Source organism: Serinus canaria, chromosome Z (assembly GCF_022539315.1).
Source record: "Serinus canaria isolate serCan28SL12 chromosome Z, serCan2020, whole genome shotgun sequence".
NCBI lineage: Eukaryota > Metazoa > Chordata > Aves > Passeriformes > Fringillidae > Serinus > Serinus canaria.
In genome coordinates, this window is record NC_066343.1 from 23,335,156 (window position 1) to 23,356,420 (window position 21,265).

Consider the following 21,265-nt stretch of genomic DNA (forward strand, 5'->3'; position numbering starts at 1 on the left):
CAGAACTTAGTTGTGTTTTAGATTTTCAGGGAATGAAAGAAAGAAAGAAAATATATATTAGGTCTTGGTTCCTTTGGTCATAAAATTACCCTAAGCATACATTCAGTTTAAATTGTCAAAAAGGAAAGAAGAAACTGTGTCCTGATACAGATGAATGTTTTCTCTTGTAATCTAACAACTAGAAATTGAATGGATGTGTGGTTAATTTTAGACCCAAATCAAATACAGATCCCAAAACAATGTCTTACAGTCCTTTCATTATCTGAAAATAAAAATAAGAAAAAAACAGCTGTCATAAATAAGTAATTCTTTTAATTTTAATGCCATACTTCGTGACCTGACAGCAATCCTCCTAGTTGAACTCTGTCCTTTCACTTATCTGGTTAGGGGGGAAAAAAAAAGTATAAATCATGTTAAAGCAATTGCACCTGTAAATGAATCCCCTGGAAACAAGATACCTTTACGCTGAAACAACTAGAGGCTCTCCTTGTAGCCTTAACTCCGGTGAGACCTAGAGGGTGGAAAACTCATGAGGAATCACATGCCACCGTCGAATAAACGAGCACGCGGATTTTCACCTCACTGACTTTGAGCTATTTTGCAAGATTTACAGCGTAGCCCGCTCCCGCAGCCTGTCCGCCCCAGCCCTGATGCTCTGAGAGGTCAGCGGGGCGCGGGAGGAGTGGGGACCGGGAAAAGCTGGAAGCGTGAGAGCGCGGAAGTCCGGAATCAGGGGCCGGCGGCTCGGGCCCCCGGCGGGACGCCTGCAGGCAGGGGCCGAGCGCCCCGGCCGGGTCTGCTGTCGCGGCGGAGCCTCTGCGCCTCCCTCCGCGGGGACGCCGTCCGGGAGCGCAGCGGAGGGGCCCCTTCGCGGCGGGTGGGGAGCGGTGCCCAGCGCAGCCCCCGCACCTCCCCGCGGCCGGGCCGGGAGGATTACCGCCGGCGGCAGCGGCGGGGGGCCTCGGCGCAGGGACGGGTGAGGTATTAGTGTATTAGCGCCGCTTGCTCCTGCTCCCGGCTGGATCGGCTCCGAGACAGGGATTAGGGCAGCCAGCGACCACCGAGGAAGGACTGAGACGGTGGGAAGGGAGAAAAGGCGACAGGCGGACGGCCAGCCGCCAGCTGCAGCCCCCATCGCCGCTTTCCCCCGGGGACGCGAGTATGCGCCCAACAAGAGGGTACGGCCCGCCCCGGCCCCGCGCGCGGGGCCTCGCTGCCGCCCCGGGCTCCCGCAACAGCCGCAGATCCCGCAGGCAAGCAGCGAGCCCTTCGGGGGGCTGCACTCGGCTGTCCCCGTCCCGCCCAGTGCTCTCGCCGCCGCTGCGGGCGTGTCCCCGCCCCTAGCCGCCTCTCCGCGCCTTGGCGGTGCGGAACGACCGTGATGGTTGGAGGCGGCGACAGCTCCGAAAAGACGGGCGAGGGCCGGGGGCGGCGAGTCCCCTCCGCAGACACCTACTCCACCTAAGCTCGGTGACGCTCGGTGCCAATCCCAAAGTGTCGCTGGCAGCAGCGCGCCCATAGCGAGCCCCAGTACGACGCGCGCCCGCCCAGCTCCGCGCTGTCCGGAGACCCCTAGGCTTCGCCCCGCGTCCCTCACGCCTCGCCCGGCGCGGCCGCGGCCCCGCCCCCGGCCCCGTCCCCCGCGGGGCGGGGCGGCCGCGCGCGTGCCCCGGCCGTGGAGGCGGGAGGGGCGGGGCGGGGCGGGGCGAGAGGCGCGCCCGTCCGCCCGCCCGCCCGCCTGCTGCGCTCCAGTCCGGGCTTTGTCTCCGCCTCCGCCGGCGGAGCCGCGTCCCGGGGACAGCGGGAGGGCGGCGGAAGACGGAGCGGCAGCAGCGGGAGACAGGGAGAGGGAGAGAGACAGCGGCTCCCACGTCCTCGCCGCGCACAGTCCGATGCCCGGCAGCTCGAGGCGAGCAGCGACTACGCTTTCCTGCCGTGGCACAGCAAGTACCTCCAGCCTCGGAGTTTTTCTGAAGCAGCCGTCACACCGGGAGCACTTTTGGTAGAGAGGGACCAGGAGACCCCGAAATGACTTGCCTCCCGAGGCTCCACTGAAGGGGACTTACTGAAGTGGAACCGTAGTGGAATTTGGGTCTGGAGAGGAGTTGCTAACGCTTTTATTTTTTTCTTTTTTTTTTTTTTTTTTTAATTCTTCTCTCTGATCACTCCCCTCTTCGTCCATCATTGGAAATGAACAAATTGCGTTTGCAATTCAGAAAGTAGAAATATTAAATATACCATCCCCCGGGAAGCACACATGTAGTAATGACAAAGGATTGCAAAGGAGAGAGTGGCTCCAGTTTCCCAGAGAGATCCCCTAAAATGGATTACTAAATGGGACACTACATCAGCTAGTTGTCCTCTAGCTGCCCAGATACATGCACCGAAAAGGTACAGTACACCCCTATCCGTACCCCTACCTTATGTTTTGGGATTGCTCGGAAGGAGAGGCTCACGGATCGCCCGGCCGGCTTGGAAGGAGCGAGGGTGGCGTGTGCTTAGAGGCGGGCTGCTTCTGCCTTCTGTCTCGACATCGTTTGCAGCGCCTAGGGAGGAGGAGAGCCGCCCGCAAATGTACACGCTGCGCTTGCTGTTGTCACTTTCCCGGCATCTCGTGGCTTCATCTGTTTTTCCCTTTTTTACTTGCCCCCCATATTTTTCTTCCCTTCTCCCCCACCCCCAATTGCCTAACATGTTATCCTCCCTCCCCTAGCCCTTGGCGCGGCTGGCATGCGCTAGGCTGGGGCTCCTCGCCTCCCATCCTCGAACCCTTACTGGCAGGGAGTCGCGCCCGCCCGGGCACCGTGGGGAGCTGGGCGGCCGCGGGACGCCGCCGCCAGGGCCGCCGCCGAGGCCGCCGGGCGCGTACCCCGGGGCCTCCGGGCATCGTGTGGGGTTGGGTGGTGGGGTCTTTGTTACAAGAACTATGTGTGCGCTCCGTGTAGAGGCGTAACCCCGCCGTCTCTGGTGTTCCCGCGGTGCAGCTGGGTTGCGGCCGATGTATTTCTTTATTGTTTTTTTTTTTTTTTTTTTCCCCGAGGCTGGCGCTGCTTTTTGCGGGAAGTGGCCGGGAATCGAGGCAACTTCTTCCGCGGAGCAGCCCTAGGCGCAGCCGCGGGCTTTGTTCGCGATCGTGGGCTGGGGCCGCCGGCTCACCTCCCCGCCCGCTCCCCACGGGCAGTGACCGCCTTCCCCTCCGCCCTGGCCCTGGTGAAGGTGGGCTGCCAGCTGCCCTCCCTCAGCCCTGGGAAGGGTGGCTCTGGGGTAGGGATGCTCCCCGCCCCTTTCTGCCGGGCGTCTCAAGCCTCTTCCCCCGCGGGCCGGCGGCACTGCCGAGCCGCTTCTCCTTGACCGGGGAGAGCAAGCAGACGGGCTGGCCAAGGCCAGACCCCTCCGTGGCCGCCCGGCGGACGGGAAGCCGTGCAAGGCAGCGCAACTCTTCTCCCTTCGCTCAGCATTCGCCCTGTCCCTCCTTCAGCCCCTCTCCGCCCTCGGGCTCCGGCCCAAATGGGAGAAACGGCGGAAAAGAGAAAGTTTTTTTTAATGGCGAGTAACTGGGCTGGCCCTCCAGGAGGGGCTGCAGGCTGGCGACGCGGAGCCCCGCATACGCCCCACGCCACGGCGGACCGCTGGGGCCGGCGGCGGGGCGCGGGGACGCCGGGCGGGGATCGGGAGCGGGGCTCCTTCGTGCCGCGGATGCTGAGGTTGGGAGGAATGCCGAGAAGGGGGCAGCATGATGCTGAGGTGAGGAAAGGATGCTGAGCATGGAACAGGATGATGCTGAGCGGAAGGGATGCTGAGCAGGGAAGGGATTTCACCCTGCACGCACACACCCTGTCCCCTTATCTTCACGGGCAGGGAAGGCTCTCGTGCCTCCGTCTGCGGTGCGCTGGTCACACGGTGCCGAGGCACGGGAGGCGGTGGCGGGGGCTCGGGCAGCCCCTGGAGCGGCCGAGGGTCAGCACCGCCCCTCACTCCGCAGGGAAGGCGGTGGAAAGTTTGGGTCTCCATCACGCGTGAGGAAAGTACCTGCTTCTTGCGAGGGCTCGGCCGTCCCACCGCCCCTTTCTTCGTGCCTGACTGCCTGGCTGTCCAAGGGAGGCGTTCCCGGGGGTGGACCGGACGACGGGCGGATCGAGGGCTGGCGGGGAAGCAGGGCTGAGGCTGCAGCCCAGTCAGTTGCAGTGGAGATGCCCTTCTGCCTGTCGCCAGCGCCTCTGTCCTGCCTGGCTCAACCCAGGGTGAGTCGCAAGGCAGTAACTGCTGGGTTTCCCTTAGGCAGTTCCAGGGTGAGTCGCAAGGCAGTAACTGCTGGGTTTCCCTAAGGTTCTGTCCTTTTCTAGCCTTGGCCGCTTGTTTAGGAGATAATTTGTTCTCCTGTTCCTCTCCCGAGATAATTGCTGCTTTTGAAGTTTGTAAACAGGCACGTTTGTGCCAGCGTCTGTGCAGCACGGATTGTTAGCTGCTGCAGAAAATTATTTCACTGATGTAATAGCAGAAAATAAAGGCTTTAGTTAGGTCTGTGATGACCTGTAAAACATACTAATTCCTGGCGCTGCAAGCAAGGTGAATGCTTCATTTTCTAAAGGCGCACACGCAGCATGCAGGTGTTGTAAATAAAGAAGTGCTAAGTGTCCACAACCATTTTCTGTCACAGGGCTGCACGAAGTTGCTTATTATTTGATGTAGATTCTTCTAACTTGTTTTATATCACCCAACAACGATAAAATTACTAACTTGACCTCAAAGATAGTAGCTAAAGGTGTGATTTCCCCCACTGTCTTTGCAACAATTAATTCATGCTTTTGGTGTGCATTCATTTAATTTAAGTGTAATCCAGTAAACCATTCTCATCCAAGAAATCTTGGTGATTAAATCCTTTGACATCAGTATAACAAAGTCCAGTGCAGTCAGGCTCTTATGATTCAAAATTCAATTCTCAAAATTAATTGACATTTTGTAGCTTTCTCTCATGGTAAGATTTATGGAGCTGTTATCATGCTCAGGGTTTCCTCTGCATTTTTTTCAGATTAGAAACACAAAATAATCTTACTGTGTTTAGTGTCTCTTTTTTAATTTTCTTTATTTAATTTTTTTTTTTTTTAATGAGGCTGTTCTACTGTATTGTGAGGAAATTCTGTTGGTCTATTCCAACAAATCTCTTCATGGAGTTGCTTTGAACATGGTTGAAAGCAAGTACGTAATACAGTAGGATCGGGAAGGTTTGTCACTATTAAAGAAGTAGAGTTGCCATGGTGTTTCACTGTCTAGGGTATCCTTTTATCTAATAGGAGCCTGGTCTTAATATGGTAGCTTCTCGTAAGTTACAAGACAAAAACTGACTCTCTTTAAAGCCAAATAATTTCATATGCATAAAAAGTTGATTTCTGTTCTCCACTACTCTTCACTGGAGAAAATCTCTGGCATTCATGGAAGTTGAGCTCAGGAGCAGTATGCCCAGATGAGATTTCTGCCTAAATGCTAAACAAAATTTAAAATAGTAAGTAATACTGTAATGTATGTTTGCAACATTTGCTTTTCAGGTACTAGGCACCAAAGGCTTGAAGCACAGTTGAATGCTTTCAGAGACTACAAACTAGGCAGTCACAGATGTTCTGTGTGTTCTCAATTAGTCTAGTTGAAATCTGTATATTCTTGCTTAATGGCAAACCAGCCTTATCAACTGAACTCATACTACTTACTAAAAATAATTGGACACTGGCATCTATGAGGAAGATGGCTAGTTAACATTTCTAGCTGCTTGAAGATGAAAGTGAGTATTAGCTGTAGTCCCTTCTTCATGTTTGCAAATAGAAGATTGCAGTTACTGCTGTTGAAGACTGAAGAAGGAGGTGGATCGGGCTAAGAATGACAAGTTGCCTTCATTAAATTTTTGAAAGGAATTAAAAAAAATAAGAGAAAAAGGGAAGGACAGAGATCAAATTAATGACCTGTGAAAAATCCAGACTAGAGCTGTTTGCATTAGAAAGGAAGTAGGTGATTGTGAACTTGCTTGTGCATGTTTTGTTAAGGGAAGGGGAAATTTGTCATCTTGTTTTGAAGAGCCATACATAAATACACATGAAAGGAGCTCACATGGTTTACAGCAGGGGAGACATAAAATGTTTTAGGATTAAATTGACCTGAGCTAATACATGTCTCACATCCAGCTTCTTTGTAAGAACACATTGTTATACTATTGAAACAAATGTTTTGTGTATAGTACCTGATTCCCATATGCTGTAGCAGAATGCTGAAAACAAACAAGCCAGTAAATCCTGAAATTCTGGAAAACAACATTGAAATTGTATTAGATGCAGAAAATGCTAGAGAAGTTGAACTGTACTAAACCAGAAGTTTTCACTAACCTAATTTGATACAGATGCTGCAGTATTTGACCTGCTACTATTCATTTATTGATGAAGTACATCTTTAGCCCTCACCTTTTGTAGTCTCATTCACCCAAGTAAGCTTTGTTGACCCAGGAAAGCCTTGCCTGCTGGAGTAATTTTCTAAGTTGCTGAAATATTACTTAAATGTGGACTTTTTTGTGTGTTTAAACTACAAACTGAAAAAACTGTTCTCTGCTGGGAATCAATACTTGTTAAGGACCTGAAGCTCTCCTCTGAGTACATTTGGTCTGGACTGATCCTTAATGTTCTAAGTCAGACCCGGATCTGTGTGTCGTGGAGCAAGTCACATCCAACAAATTGTGACAGCCTTTGTTTGACAGGGCAACAGAAAAATAAGAGTGATAAGCAATGTTTTTTTACTGGTGACCATTTAAGAATTTTATATTCATAAATTCTGTGTGTCAGGATTATTCTTAGGTGGGCAAGACATTTTGACAGCAAGATAAAGTCAGTAGCACAGAGTCTGACTGCTGATCAACAGCATACAGTATCCATGACCAGTGTTCTAACACAAAAGTAATCAGCTGGGGGAGAGCCTGGACCTGAGCCTGACATATCTCTAAAGGAAAATTTTCATTTTTGGCCTGTTTCACCAATCTTCTGAGTAAGGAATGGCTTAAATGTGCATAGGGTCTGTGAAGGTAAAAGTGGACTACTCCAAGCACAAACCTGGCAGAGCAGAGTTTGTATGCCTCTACTTTCTTTATGTGCTGGGTTACCCATGGCCATGGAAATAATTGAGTGTTTATGTTTCTGTAGTGTTAAGAGATCTCTAATTATCCGTGGTGAGGGTAGCTTTGGTTTTTGAATCTTGATTGCAGCATGTTCAATATGGCAGCACATGCCCATGGCATAGCTTTAGGTTTGAAAGGGAAGAGTGCCACCTACTGTGTTATAATGTTAGGTATTGCAGCTCCTCTGTGTCTTGTGGAGTTCCCAAGCTTCTCATTTGCCTATTTTGTTCCAGCCTCTGGAAGATGTGAAAGGATTCAAAATTAAATGTGGCATGGAAACGGAGGGAGAGAAAAAATAGAAATTAAGTACAAAATTAGGGTGTTCTGGAAGTCTTAGGAGGGTTCTTTGAAGGACAGGCTTACATAGAAACTTTTGCAGTTTTTGGCATTTCTTATAAAGGTTGCTGTTGCTGGAAACAGGGAAGGGGATAAGAGATCCATGCTTCCCCCCGTAAAATAATAATGTTCTCAGCTTTCATGTACCAGATGAACATAAATGAGGTTACCAGGTTTATGACCTTTGAAATCAAAAATTCAATTCTCACTATAGTTTAATTTTAAAAAAAGTAGAATTCACTTAAAAAGAGAAAACAAACAAAAAACCCAACAACAGCAACAACAAAAAAGAGCTTTCAGAAGAGGAAGAAGAAGATGAGAAAAACCCTGGATGAGTTCTCCTGTAATTTGCTGCAAAATCTCATGAAGTCTTTCCTAGTATAGAACTGTTGTTATTTATCAGCCCAAAGGAGGGCCGTAATAATGCTTGATGTGAATACAGAGTCATTTTTGTATGAAAGAAATTTTTCCCCAAGTCCCAGAGTGTTTCTTTAATGGCTGAAATAGAGATATAAAATAAAGCAGATAAACCAGCTATTAACAGAACTCTCAGTTGCTGTATCTTGAGAGTGAAGACATATGGTAAATTCACTACATTCAGTGATGACCTTTCCTTTAAAAATATTGTTAATAATAGGCACTTCTATGTTAAGTATTTATATAACATACTTGAAATTCATGTATCATGGACTACTCCATGCCATTTTTGCTAGTGGCAGGTTTTTTGTTTGTTTGGGGTTTTTTTTTAGCTACTGACAAAACTGCTACTGAGGAACTTTCCACAACAGTACACTTTTGCAATATGCCTTCAGTTCTGAAGTGAAAGAATTTCCGGGGACAGGTGCACAGCATTGCTGCACCACTTTGACAGTGCAGCATGGGCTCTGTCCTCAGGATGGGAAGCCTTTGGCAGCATGTCCTTCATCCTTCCGAGGTACAGCCATGCCTTGGCTGCAGCATTACACCCTTTCCATGAAGCAGACAAAAAAAAAAAAAAAAAAAAGTATTCCTATGTTTTTGTGATTTCTGTAACCTGTTGTCTTTAGTGAAAACTTAGAGCTTATAAAAGTGGAAAAAAAACCCCAATAGTTTTGTTGTGCCCTTTCATGTCAGTCTGAGAATATCTAGTTGGATGAAGACTACTCTACTAGTACTTTTACTGGTGATAATAGCAGAAGTTTCATTATGTGCTGAGAAAGAAAAGGTATTCCTAACAGTCACTGATTTTGCAATGACCCTGATAGACCCTGGGACCTTCTAACAGTGAAAATGTGAAGAGTATATAATAGGGATGGTCAGGCGCTCCAGTTCAGCAGATGGAAAAAATACTCCCATAGGAATTCCCAACACAATTGGAAAAACTGAATCCAAATATATTCTTTACTGCAGCAAACATTATTTCTACTTTCCTATCTATGGCCGCTCAGTTTCTCTTAGATGTTCTATATATTGAGTATTCTCCGTATGGTTTTTATACTCGAAGAGAAAATTTCATATATTGCTTCCTTCACCATTGTTCATCAACATTTATCCATTACTTGCTCTTGAGGCAGCCATTCATTGAAATGTTAACGAGATTTGAACAGTTTATAGTTTCATGGGGGGGGGTTTGTTTGGGGGTTTTTTGTGGGTTTTCCTTGTTTTTCTGCAGCAAAAAACCTGTGGTTTTGTTGATGCCTTTCAAAATCTACTTTTTATTGGTAGATTGAGATGGATTCTATGCTAATTCCTACTGCATTCCTGAATTATGGCCTAGCAAGGCACTGTCGCTGGGATCTTCATCTATTAATCATGGAAGCTGCTTTCTTATTCGGTTGCCATAGTTTCAGTGCCTCAGATAGTGTTGGGGTGCCTTGGGAAAGGCTGACGATACATTCGGACTTGCAAGCCTTGCAGTTATTTTGGCAGCAGAAGAGCTCGGAAGGATCAAGAGAACAGCATCCAACATCATTCAGAGTTGGATTAAAAGCGGAAACTTCTGGATATGTCTCTCTGGACCTTGTTATGTGAATGTCCAGCTGATATTTGCTCCCAAGATTTGCTTTTTGTTTTGTCTGGCTGGTAAAATCACACACTTCAGAGACTAATGGCTACGTTTATGCATTGCAAGAGCAAAAAAGGCTTTTCATTAGCTTTTCTGATGAATGGTGGGGTAAATTAGGGCATTTAGGGTTTCCTTAGCAATCCAGGTCATTTCTTTTACATTCCCTTTTAACGTAGTGATATGCAGTATGATACCATGTTTGAGACTGAGTTAATGTTTATTGCTACTTTAAATTTAATAAGACAATAAGTCTTGTTAAATTTTGTTAGCTGCAGAGCAGCTTGCATTACCAAGCAGAAAAGAGGAAATTAACTTTTTTCAGACAGAACTAAAGCTCTTTCAGCGCTGTGTTGGCACTGGCAGTATTTTTTCAATGATGTTTCAATATTTGTTCATAAATGCAGCATGAAAACATACGTGGTTTCAGAAATATACAGCAGTGAGATGTTAGAAATAGCTCTTTTGATGAGTGCGAAAAATGGTAAAGTAGTAAATACGTCTAACAGGAAAGTAGCTGAAAGACTGACTTGTCAATGTAGTGCTCACTATCAATTGATTTGTCTGTTATGCATAATATAAAATGCTGTAAAAGCATATTTTAGTAAGCAAATAATGGTTTCCTTTTTATTTTCCCAATGAGAAAAAAATCTTCATCGCTTCTGTGTGATCAATAGTAAGCCACATGTTTGACCAGATAGTCTGCATTTTAGTGTCTCCAGAATGATGTGATATCCCTACAGTTCTAATGAAGCAATTTGAGTCTAGCACAGAGGAACTTGCTAAGTATCTTCTATTTAGAACAACAAAAAAACCAGTTGTGACTAATCAAATCAAAGTATAATATCAAAACTATGTACAGTCGAGATTAAAGAATTCTATATAACTTGAAATAATCAGGAAAAAAGCAACTTTTTTGCTTTCATATGGTTAGTTTGCACTAAAAGGTTAGCTCTAAATCTTTAGCTTGGGACCTTACAACCCAGTCTAGTCAATTTTTCAAGTGAGATTAACAAGCAGATTGAGAACATGTGCCTGTTTTATGTAATCCTCAGGAGCCCTACGAATTGAACAAATGAAGTCCAAAAATTTGACATGAATTTCAGAGTTTCATTTGTTGGTAGAAGCACACAAAATCTGTATTTGGAATTTTATACTTTCACATAATATGGAACCTTCTGGTTTATAATCTGTGTTGAATGTGCATATTTTGCGTAAAATTAATCCCGGTCTTTTTCTTGGTAAACTCAGAATGTGCATGTGTCTATTAGACTGACAGAATAATATGCCTCCATTCTTTTTTATTTCCCTTTGAAAGGGAGGTAGCAATTATAACAATGAGGAAGTATCTTGGGTCAAAAACTATAGATGTACAAATTCTGTTGTGCTTCTTTTCCTCAGAATTTTTTATATTCCATTTCGTTTCAGTTTAGGTATAGGATCCCCTTGCATAGAAATTAACTTAAGCATTTCTGTAAGGAACATTTGTACCTTCTTTAACACTGTTGATTTGTTTTTTTTCTTCTTGCAATTTATTTTTTGCATTCAAGAAACAGGGAAGTGAGTGATAAGTCAGTACTCAGTATAAAGGGCCAGTCTGTTGGAGGGTGAAAATGTATTTCTACTCAGCACCTATCAACAAGCCCTTACGCCATTTAGAGTTCAGCACAAAACTAAAGAATTATTTTGATTGGAAAGGTCCTTGAAGATCATGGAGTCCAACCTTTTATCTAACACTGCTGAGTCTACCACTAAACCACGTACCTAAAGCCTACATCTACACATCTTTTATATACCTCTGTGTATCTTTTAAATACCTGAGTTGGTGGCTCAGCCACTTCCCAGGGAGTATTTTTCTTTCAGTTTGCTTATGGTTCATAATAAATGGACTTCTGCATCCCCAAACAGCTGAATTTTAGCATCAAATGTACTAATCTTATCAAGGAAAGAGAACATTAATTCCTGTGCAAGTAATTGTTGTGTTTGTGTCTTTTAAGTGATGTCACAGCATTTGCTTTGCAAATCTTGTGTACGCTCAATAGCATCTTACTACCTGAATGTTCCTGGAAGGTTGGTGCTTGTCCTGGGTTGTGTGCTCATGGGCAAACAGAGGAGAGGAAGAACAACCTCCCTGTTCAACCTCAAAGCTCCCTGGTGCCTGGTAGCGGGTGTAGGCAGAGCACGCCCATCCCAGTGGTCCTTTGGAGAGGGTGGGTGGGGAGGAATGATTGGAGGGCAGCTGGAGCCCTGGCCCACATGCCTGGGTTTGTGTGGGAATTCTCTCTCAAAACACCACGGCAAGGAAAAGGAAGGGATGACACGCCTTTTCCGACAGATGCTCCACACGTGGGGCACAGCCTGGTGTCTGTTGCCTGCGGGCAAGAGTCCCACAGGATTATCTTTCTTGAGTGGTACTTCATACCATGAGCATGGCTAAATTCAGCCTTGTATTTGAGTCAAAAATGCCTTTTTTATTATATAGAGAGGATTAGAGGCTGTTCAACTGCAATCTTGAGCTTCGGGTCATAGCCTTTATGTTACTGGCTTTTCATCAGAGCTCTCTAATGAAAGAGGGGCATCATGCATTAAAATCAACTTTTGAATTACATTTTCTGTATGAACAGAACTTGGTACTATGTGTATAAACTTCTAATGGCATTCAACCCTTTCCACTTCTGAATAATATGTACTCATTAATTACAAATGCACAGCTTTTGCAATTACAACTTACTGATCCAAACCATATTAAATCAGAAATCATCACAGTTAAATTGATTTTTTTAAAATTTCCTGTACTCTGTTATGTGAGGATGATTACATAACATATCTTGTAAGAACTGTGTCCCTGCAGTAGAACTTTGTTTTCTAGAAATACATTGTTCAGATTTTTTGTTTTGGAGTTTGGTTTGGTTGGATTTTTTTGTTTGTTTTTGGTAAGAAGTTCAAGTGGAGCGTTATATGAGCTTTTATGGAGAATTAAGAAGACAAACTTTAAAGTAGCAATTAGGATGATTTTTTTTTCCATCTAGTGAAATTATTCTTGATTTGGAATAGGAGTTTGTTTTTCTTTAAAAAGAAATTAGGAACTAAATTCTTAAAGATCTGCTCTGGTGAAAGGAAAGATTTTTGCATGAGCTACTACACTTTTTCATTATTATCTGCAAGGTGTTTCCTTTTAATACTGTTGTAGGGAAGTTCATCATGTTCAGAAACTGATGAATTATATCACGAGATGCGTATATTTCAGGGTGGTGTTGTCTTTTTTGCTTTATCCTGTTCTATGTGTAAGACCTAGACATGCTGCCAGAACACTTCCTTTCCCAAGATAATTAAAAAAAAAAAAAAAATAGAGATCCTGTTCTTGTTCAACAACACATGTAGTCCAAAAGGCAAATTTGGCCAACATTGAGCTAATGGCCTGAAGGTGTGAGATGAAGGCTGGTGACTGGATGATCATGAGAAAAATGCAGCTTTGATTTGTCAAAACATTATTAAGAGTACTACATACATGTGTTAAAGTGACTATCAGAGAAAGACTTTGAAAATTTAAGGCAACTTATACTGGAATAGAGGAAGTTCTCTGACACATGAATTTTATTTCCTTTTCAATGTGCCTTTACATTTGTAACTATTTGTTTTTGTTTGTGTTCATCTTAGTCATAATCTCTCTTGCATAGCTGAAATCCTGGCAATAACATAATTTGCCAAAAAAAAAAAAAAAAAAAGAAAAAGAAAACTCAAAAAAACTCCACAAAAAAAACCCCCAAAGAAATAACAAGCAGCTCAAGTGTTGTTTATATGAGAGAGGCAATTCAGCCAGGTCCTTCCTGATAACATGTTGATATGACTAAATGCTGCAAAGGGATGGAAAATGTAGACTATATCATGCCTGCTGATGTCTGAAGTGGTCTGTAGTCTGTAGGAACACTGTCATTGAATTACTTTCAATAGCAAATCAATTCATTAGACTTTAATTTTTTTTCTATAAATGGTCAGTAATCTCTTTTAGATTGAAGCAGATAAAAGAATTCATAGTTGTCACAGCAAAAGAGCTTCAGCAACTTTTCAAAACCTGTGAGATCTACAGAGATGCTTAACTACTGCGTTTTTAGAAGGATTACTCCTCACCTCCTCCTTTGTGCCAGGCTCCAAATATCCAACTATCTGCTCAAATGAGTGCCCTTAGTTTAGATGGACATGTGATCAGAACCAATTGCATTGCTTGTGTGCATAAATGAAGAGGAGCTGGGTGGAGGCAAGAAAATACTGGTTAGCAGGATCTAACTTTTATCTGTTAGCATCAAACAGAAAATTTAGGGCACAGTTTTGCTTCAGATTGCATCTCCATGTTTATTTTATTAGGCATGGAGTTTGTCTAGAAGAGCTAACCTCTGATTTGTTCGCATTGATGGCATAAACCTTGCTGACTTCATTAGGAGTTATTAATTAATTGCTGATTTTTTTTTTAAGAACCTAAATCACAAGCTCAAAATCCCAATAACAATAAACAAAAATATTGAAACAATCAAGAAGGCACGGGACTGCAGTGGATCTGTAAATTGAATTAGCATTTTAGCTTCAAAGATTCAAGTACTGGAAATTTTTCAACAGTAAACCAGAGAACGTGTTAGCAGGGGGGCTGGTGTGCTACTTCGCTGCACTGCCTGCTTCTAGATAGTCGTCGTATGACAGCCTGCTCTAAAAACTACCCACATTTAACTAGCAGGGTTGTGTAAGAATGAACACAACACATTTACCGAAATACATTTATGGAGGGGAGAGTCTTAAATATTCCAGCGGGTGGAATACACTGAGAGAGAATGTGTCGCATTTTCATTAGACTGCGCGTCAAATCTTGGAAGGAGGCACAGTAACTTTTCTTCCTGTTACAGAGTGGCTTTATAAATTGCTGCAGGTTTCAAAAGAATGAGAACATTCCCTTTTTGACACAGTTTTAATGTAGGGTTACGGCTGTAACTAATAGCGTAATGGCTGAAGGAACCGGCGAAGAGCTTGGTCACATAGATTGTTACGCTGAATGTGAGAAGCACTTGTCTAATTCTCGAAGTTCGCCGGGAGCCGGCTCGGCGCTGTCTGTGGGCGCTTTCCTCCGCATGCCGCCTGCCCTCTTGTGTCTGAAGAGCTCCGTGCAGGCGCCGCGGTCGGCCGGGGTACACCGGGAGCGAGCGGCGGAAAACGCGCGGCAGCGCCGGGAGCCAGCGATGGACGCGAGCCGCGCTCGGCAAGGGCGCTCCTTTTGCCTCTGCCTCTGTGTGTGTGCGTGTGCACAGTCTTGCTGCTTCGTTTGCCGCGTAAAAAGCGGAATCGCTGTCTGCTTTCTTTCTGTATACAGAGGCAGGAACATCAGAAAGTGGGTTAGCCAAACTGATGTGCAAAAAAGCTCTAGGAGTGAATCTGAAGCGATGGGGAGAGGCTGTAATGCGTATGATTAAAGTGAAACATGCTGCCTACACAGAGAATTGCTAACAAGATTTATTCTCAGCTTTCATGTCTCAGCCCCACTTTTACAGAAAATAAATTCATGTTTGGTTTCAGTGGGTGTGCCGTTTTGCTCAGCCCTACAGGACAGATAAGACACTCTAACAAATGCAACCAATTGAACACAAAATAATACAATTTGCACTGAGAAGAACAACGGCCGTGCTTATTAGCAAAACCGTGTCCCAGATTAATATTTGCTTGGTTTATCTCAAGCGTCTTTTCTCTTAGTGCTTTATTGTTCAATATTCATAGGGAAGGGAGACTAAAGGCACAGATTAGGTTAAGGCAAATTAGTTGGGGGAGGAAGAGAAGAGAAGAAGAGAAGACAGATGTTTCATGTCCTTTAAACATTTTTTTTTTCTCCTTTTGAAACAGAAGCATAGATATTGCTGCAAGCCATTTAATAGTTTCTGGCAGTAATTCTACCACATCCCCGTGTTCATATGAAGTATATTTTCTGTAGCTTAAAAGAGTATTTAAATACTCTCTCATGTTTAAAGAGCTTCCAGAATTATCTGAAGTTTTTGCAAGATGCAGAAAAATAGACTGCAGCAGCTGTATGTTGTTACAGTGTTTAGAAAAAAAAAAGAAATTGTAATTCAAGTAATTATTTTTAAATAAATTTTTAAAACAGCTAAAAATGGGCTTGATCCATAAAACAAGGGTAACTTTAACTTTCAATTGTCCAATTAATGTTTTTAGTTATTCTTATTTCCTTGAGAAATGTGCATTTATATAAGAAATTTTACCTCATGTCAGTCCCATGTGAACTCAGGGGGTTGTTTCAAATAATTTCATTTGTATCTTCCTTGAGACATAACATCTTTAAGTCTTCATTTTCTTAATAGTAGTCATTATGGATCCAGAGAGGACAAAAATATGGATTTTGGAAGGTTTTTTATTTCGACGTCCAAGAGTTACTTATGCATTAAGGACTCAAGCCCAGGTGTTCAAGTCTTCACAAAAAGGATTTGCAGAGGTTAGCATGTTCTGGGGTTTTGTTTGTTTATTTGGTTGGTTGGTTGTTTTTTACTTCAAAGCAAAATACAGGTGGAAAAGGTTTTTTGTTTGGACTAATTCTGCTCCCAGTCCTGCTGATCTCTTCAGGTCCCCACAGGCTGAGAAATCAGCAGAAGGGCACAGCTGGCTGACCAAGATGCCTGTGGTCACACACACTGATTTTAGGCCTCTTCTCTAGGCTGATTTTAGGCTTTAAACCAATATGTGTTGTCTCCCTCCCCAAATCCATTTTGCCAGCGTACTGTGGATTTGTATCTGGAGAAGACCTTTTGGAAATTTGGCGTGTTTGTACTTGCACCCTGCAATGCTTGCTTCTGACCAACTTTGTCCACTGCTCAACCCACACCTCAAGTCCCAGATTTGCAAGCCTGCAGGTGTTTTTAGGTAGACCCTGGAGAAAAAAGCTGCTGTCAAGCAGCTGGCATTGTGTGTAGAAGGAAGGCAATGTGTTCACAAAGAAAGCTCTTAGTTCTTCAGCCTCATCTGATCAGGTCTCACTTAAAAATAAAATAGCAAATTTTTCATGTTTCAATATGTCATGACTAAAATGTCTAGAGGCATTTTACAGATACAGCTCAAATGCATACACAAATAAATGAGATTTGCCAAATGAATCATGAAATACTCTAGCTTTCTCTTCCTTAGTACATCATGAAGATGTTGCATGGGAAATGCATTGGTGATGCATGGAAATTTATCTTCAACTGAAGATGTTTCCTGATATCTTCACTCACACTTGTTACCTGATGATAAACCAAACTTTGCATTTGTTTATTTAGATGTCTACTTTGTGCAGGCTGATAACGTCAGGTCTAAAGAAGTCAAGTCTGGGAGCCAGTGCCTCCCAGTACAAACCACAGACTCGAGCCATCTGCCCCAAGACCATCGAAATATTCACTGAATAGCCTGGGGAGTAGGGTGGGTGGGGAGCGCGTTGGATTTTGGGGGCAGCAAACACATCTGATGAAAAATGTGTTGTAGCACAATTCATCCTTCTGAGAGTGGTGCATCAGCAGCCCTGCCTCTGTAGGCAACACGCTGCCAGCTCCAGCTTAGGTCTTACTGATTCAGACAAGGAAAAGTGCTTTCTGCAACAATGTGGTGAAACCAACTAGAGTGAAACACAAGGGCCACTGAGTGACAAGGTGGCTCATACTAACTAGTTAGACTGATTCTCTTTTAAGTGGGAAGGTGAGTGAAATTTTATAATACACTCATGATGGAAACTGTGATCTCCTAAGAGTATACAGAGTATTTCCAACCAAGATCAATAGGTGAAACTGAGTGAAACAGAGTCAGTGTCTTTGGCCATGTTGTAGACATAGAAAACACTAGGACACATATGTCGGAGAAGGGAGACGTGGACACCGGATGGTTCATCAGCGAGACTCGTTTATTCAGCCATATAGTTCTGATTAAATACATTCTATAATAGCCTCATACATATTGCAAAAGCCAAGCTCATTATTGGTTAGCTCCTAAAGGTCAGCTCCTCCCTAGTTGACATTCCTGTAGTTTGTCTTGCTTATCTTTGCAGTTAGCTAGCTACGTGCACATCCTTCTTTCTCGTCCTACTTTTTCGTCCTGTTTGCTACTTCTCGCAGAGTTCCCACTTCTCAAGGATACCCTGCCCCCAAGCCGGCCTTTGTCTCACACACTGTCTATTCATAATAAATCTATCTGGCTATGCCCTCTCTCTAACAGCCATGCCTGAACTACACTCTCCACACACATAATTCTGCTTAAAACTCCATTTCAACTTTATCTTATATTGCGAAATACAAAAAGATGAAACTTATTTCTGGAACTTATAGGTTTAGATGGAAAACTAAGGACAAGATGTCTCCCTTAACTGCAGGAAAAATTCTCACATTTTATCAGTTCAAATGAAGCCCTTTCATAGAACTGAATGCATCATACCTAATGCATAATCTTGTCCTTAACTCAGCAGGCAAAAGATGACAAGCTGTGTTGTCCTGCTTAAAGATATATCAGAAGAGAATAAGTAATAGAGAATTTATCTACTTCAATATTTGTGGTGCCTTTGAAGTGCTAATAATATTTGTAAAAGTTTATATGTTAGGTTAACGCTTGTTCTGTGGGCTTGCAAGAGATTGCAAGCAATGAATAATTTGCAGATTTATTTTTTTCATCCATAGTAAAACCACTAAGATGATCCCAGTTGAAGTGTCACTTCAACTTGACCACTTTTTTTTTTTTTTGACTGAATATTATTTTGACTGCATATTACATATAATCTTTCAAAAACATTATCTTTGAAAAAATGGCATAAAGACTAAGTCAACAGAAAATGCAAAAACCTTGAAATTATGAGTGGATGCAGCTGAGCTACCATACTACTCTTGCTAGCTCCCAGCTTCCCCCACGAGTGATGGGGACTAACACAGATGTTTGAGTAATTTTTAAGGAAAAAATGGTTATAGGAGGCAAGGAAAGTAGCTGTAAGATCAAAGGTGAGAAGGGGAATATTTCTCAAAAAAGATCAATTAAGGGAATAGGTGTAGGTATTTAGTCAGACTGGTACAGAGGGACAGCTGAAGTGCCAGAGGGGAGGAGGGCAGGGCAAAAATGCTCTCTGCCTTACAAAACAGCAGTATGCCATGGGATGACTCCTTTCTGGTGAGTTGTCACAATCTAAGGTGTATAGGAAGATTGGAGGGGAAAAAGCAGAGGGCGCATGGGAGATGGTGACATCATTTGTGTCTCTGCCTGATTTCTCTACCCTTCACATAGAATTTGGTAGGTGGGGGAGAAAAAGTGTCCAGATTCTTCTCCATCTGCACATGTTTCTCCTTGCCCTCAGAAATCTCACGAGACTCCCAACTTCTCTCACAAGCTATTGGTAAAGAAGGTTTCCATCATTGCCTGGGATTTTGAGAGATTGGCTTGGAGAAGTGTTTTTTTTTTCTGTGGAGAAAAGAGGTTGACACATAGGAATGCAGAGGTAGACCTTCAAAACAAAGGACAGTAAGCAATTTAGTAGTACTAAGGCTTGGGCAAAGAGATGGAAGGAGGCTTTACAATTTGTGTGTTTCAAGGGAAGTAGCTAATAAGCTGTGTGATCTTCTTGCCAGGCCTGTGGTGAGTTGACATGTTTCAGCCATGAGGAAAGGGCATTGGCATCACCCGTTGCAGCTGGCTGGTCAGCTGCCTGGAACAAGTTCATGGCTTTTGGCCAGTTTCCACTGAACTAGTAAAGCCTCCTTTAAAAAAATCTCTGCACCTGGCACTTTTCAGGAAAATAGTTGGTAGACTTATTTGAGGAAGAAAAAGGCTGGTGAACACAGTCATTTAAAGCCCTAAAAATTAGGGTTTGGTATGTCATACCTTTTTTTTAATTACTAGCATGTGTTTTTTAAAAGAGAGGATTTTGGGTGGGGAATGGAAAGGGAGAACCTGGTGACTCTGGAAGCAGGCAGCCTCAGGTCTCTGCTGGATCCAAAATTCTTGCCAAGATCTGCAGGGCTTGTCTTTGTACGGACAACCACTACAGGGCTGATCTTTGCAGTGGGGGAAGAATAACATTGATGCAAGGATCATCATCTTAAGCAGTGACTGTGACGCTGTGACTGTAGCTGCAGATGTGCCAGGAGCCATGTAAAGTTCAAAGCCCCTTTTCCAGCTCCAGACCTGGATGCCTGCAGAAGGGAAACCTGCTGATCAGGCCGCTCCAGAGTGAGCCAGGAGTGTGTTATGCTGGCTGGGTAGTACCAGGAGGCAGGGCAGGATATATAGTGACTCTGTCTGTGTCGTGACGAACGTGAGCAATCTGGTGTTTGTCACAGGTCTTAAAACTAAAACTGAGCATAAATAAAGAACCCTACCGCAACTGAGCAGGATTTTTATAGCGGTTTCCAGGAATGAAATCAAACCTAAACTGCAAGGGAAATATTCTCTGCCATATTCAAAGTTTGTGTACAGAACGTTTCAAATAAATGCTCTGTAAAAATGATTTAATTCTGCTGTGATTATGAACTTGCACAAACATGCTGTTTCACATTACTCTCTTAAATAAATTTGATTAGCAACAGCTGTGACTGTACATAAGTATCAAAAATTTTATTTTCTAAATAGAAAAGGGTTGAAGAAATCCTCAAATTATTGTCAATGAAGATTTTGTTGGTATTTCAAGCTAAGATATCCTCAACAACAACCCAGCAATAATAACGTGGACATGCTCCTTCTTGGAGAGGCTGCAATTAACTGCCTTTAGTTCAGACAAACAGTCTTTTCAGTTCCTGGAGCACTCTGTGAGTATTAGCTGCTTTGTGCTGAGCAAGTACTAAAATCTAACCAGGTAATAAATGGTGCTGCTCAGTGACAGGCTGTTTGACCCAGAAGCAGGCTGCTGAGGCTGCCTTGTGAGCTGTTCCCTTTCACCGTGCAGACTAGGTGCAGACAGTCATCCCCTCCTACACACACGGGTATTGCATATGTTTTCTGGTGGTAGTGTTTGTTTACCACTCGTGACTGTGTTGGTTTAGGCACCGTGTGGTGCTCCGTGGGACAAGGCAGAGTCTGCACGCTGTAGACAAAGGGCTGTCTTTCCCACCCATTCCTCCCGCACACAGAAAATGTTCCCAGCCGGTGGAGAAGGGATGTGCTCTTCCGCCTGGGCTCTGTGCTGCTGAATCCATTGCTTAGGTGCCCCCCAAAGATGCCAAATCTCACTTCTCATCACAGTGTGCTGCAGAGTTACACCTGCATTAGAGGACAGGCATCCCTGTCCCCAGCTCTGCTGCTGCTGCTGCCAGCACTGGCTGGCTTTCTGCATGTGTGACTGCAACCTACTTCTCTGCAGTCCTTGATGTCAGCAAGGGCTGCAGGCAAACTCTCCTATAAAGCTCTTCTGCTAATGAGCTGGTCTGCTAATTAAATAGAAAGGCATATTTGGCAGTGTCTTTGATATTTATTCTCAGTATGGCCCTTTTGACTTGTTTAGGATTTCAGGGTGGTCTTGAGGGAAAAGATATGGTAAGCAATTGCTGAGTTTGTATTATGTTTTATCAACACTGAAATAACGTTTGTGAAATACTGTTTTGTTCCTTCTAGGCCAGATAATGCAATATAATTTTTGAAAAAATTAAAAAGTGGGGTAAAAAGAAAAAAAGTAAATCTTAACCCAGACCACACTTAGAATTCAGAAGAATTTTAAAAAAAGAAGTCATGTGGGAAGGGCCTTTTTTAATGTTTTTGTG

The 21,265-nt window shown here is 43.9% G+C and overlaps 1 protein-coding gene across 4 annotated transcripts in view; it reads left to right on the forward strand.

The window, feature by feature from the left end:
• The first annotated feature begins 1,733 nt into the window (after positions 1–1,733).
• SEMA6A (semaphorin 6A) overlaps positions 1,734–21,265 on the forward strand; it is a 119,325-nt gene continuing 99,793 nt past the window's right edge. For all 4 annotated transcript variants that reach the window (XM_050986759.1, XM_050986761.1, XM_050986760.1 and 1 more), the window contains exon 1: positions 1,734–2,391. The gene's annotated coding sequence lies outside the window, so the exon portion shown is untranslated. The remainder of the gene's footprint in view (positions 2,392–21,265) is intronic.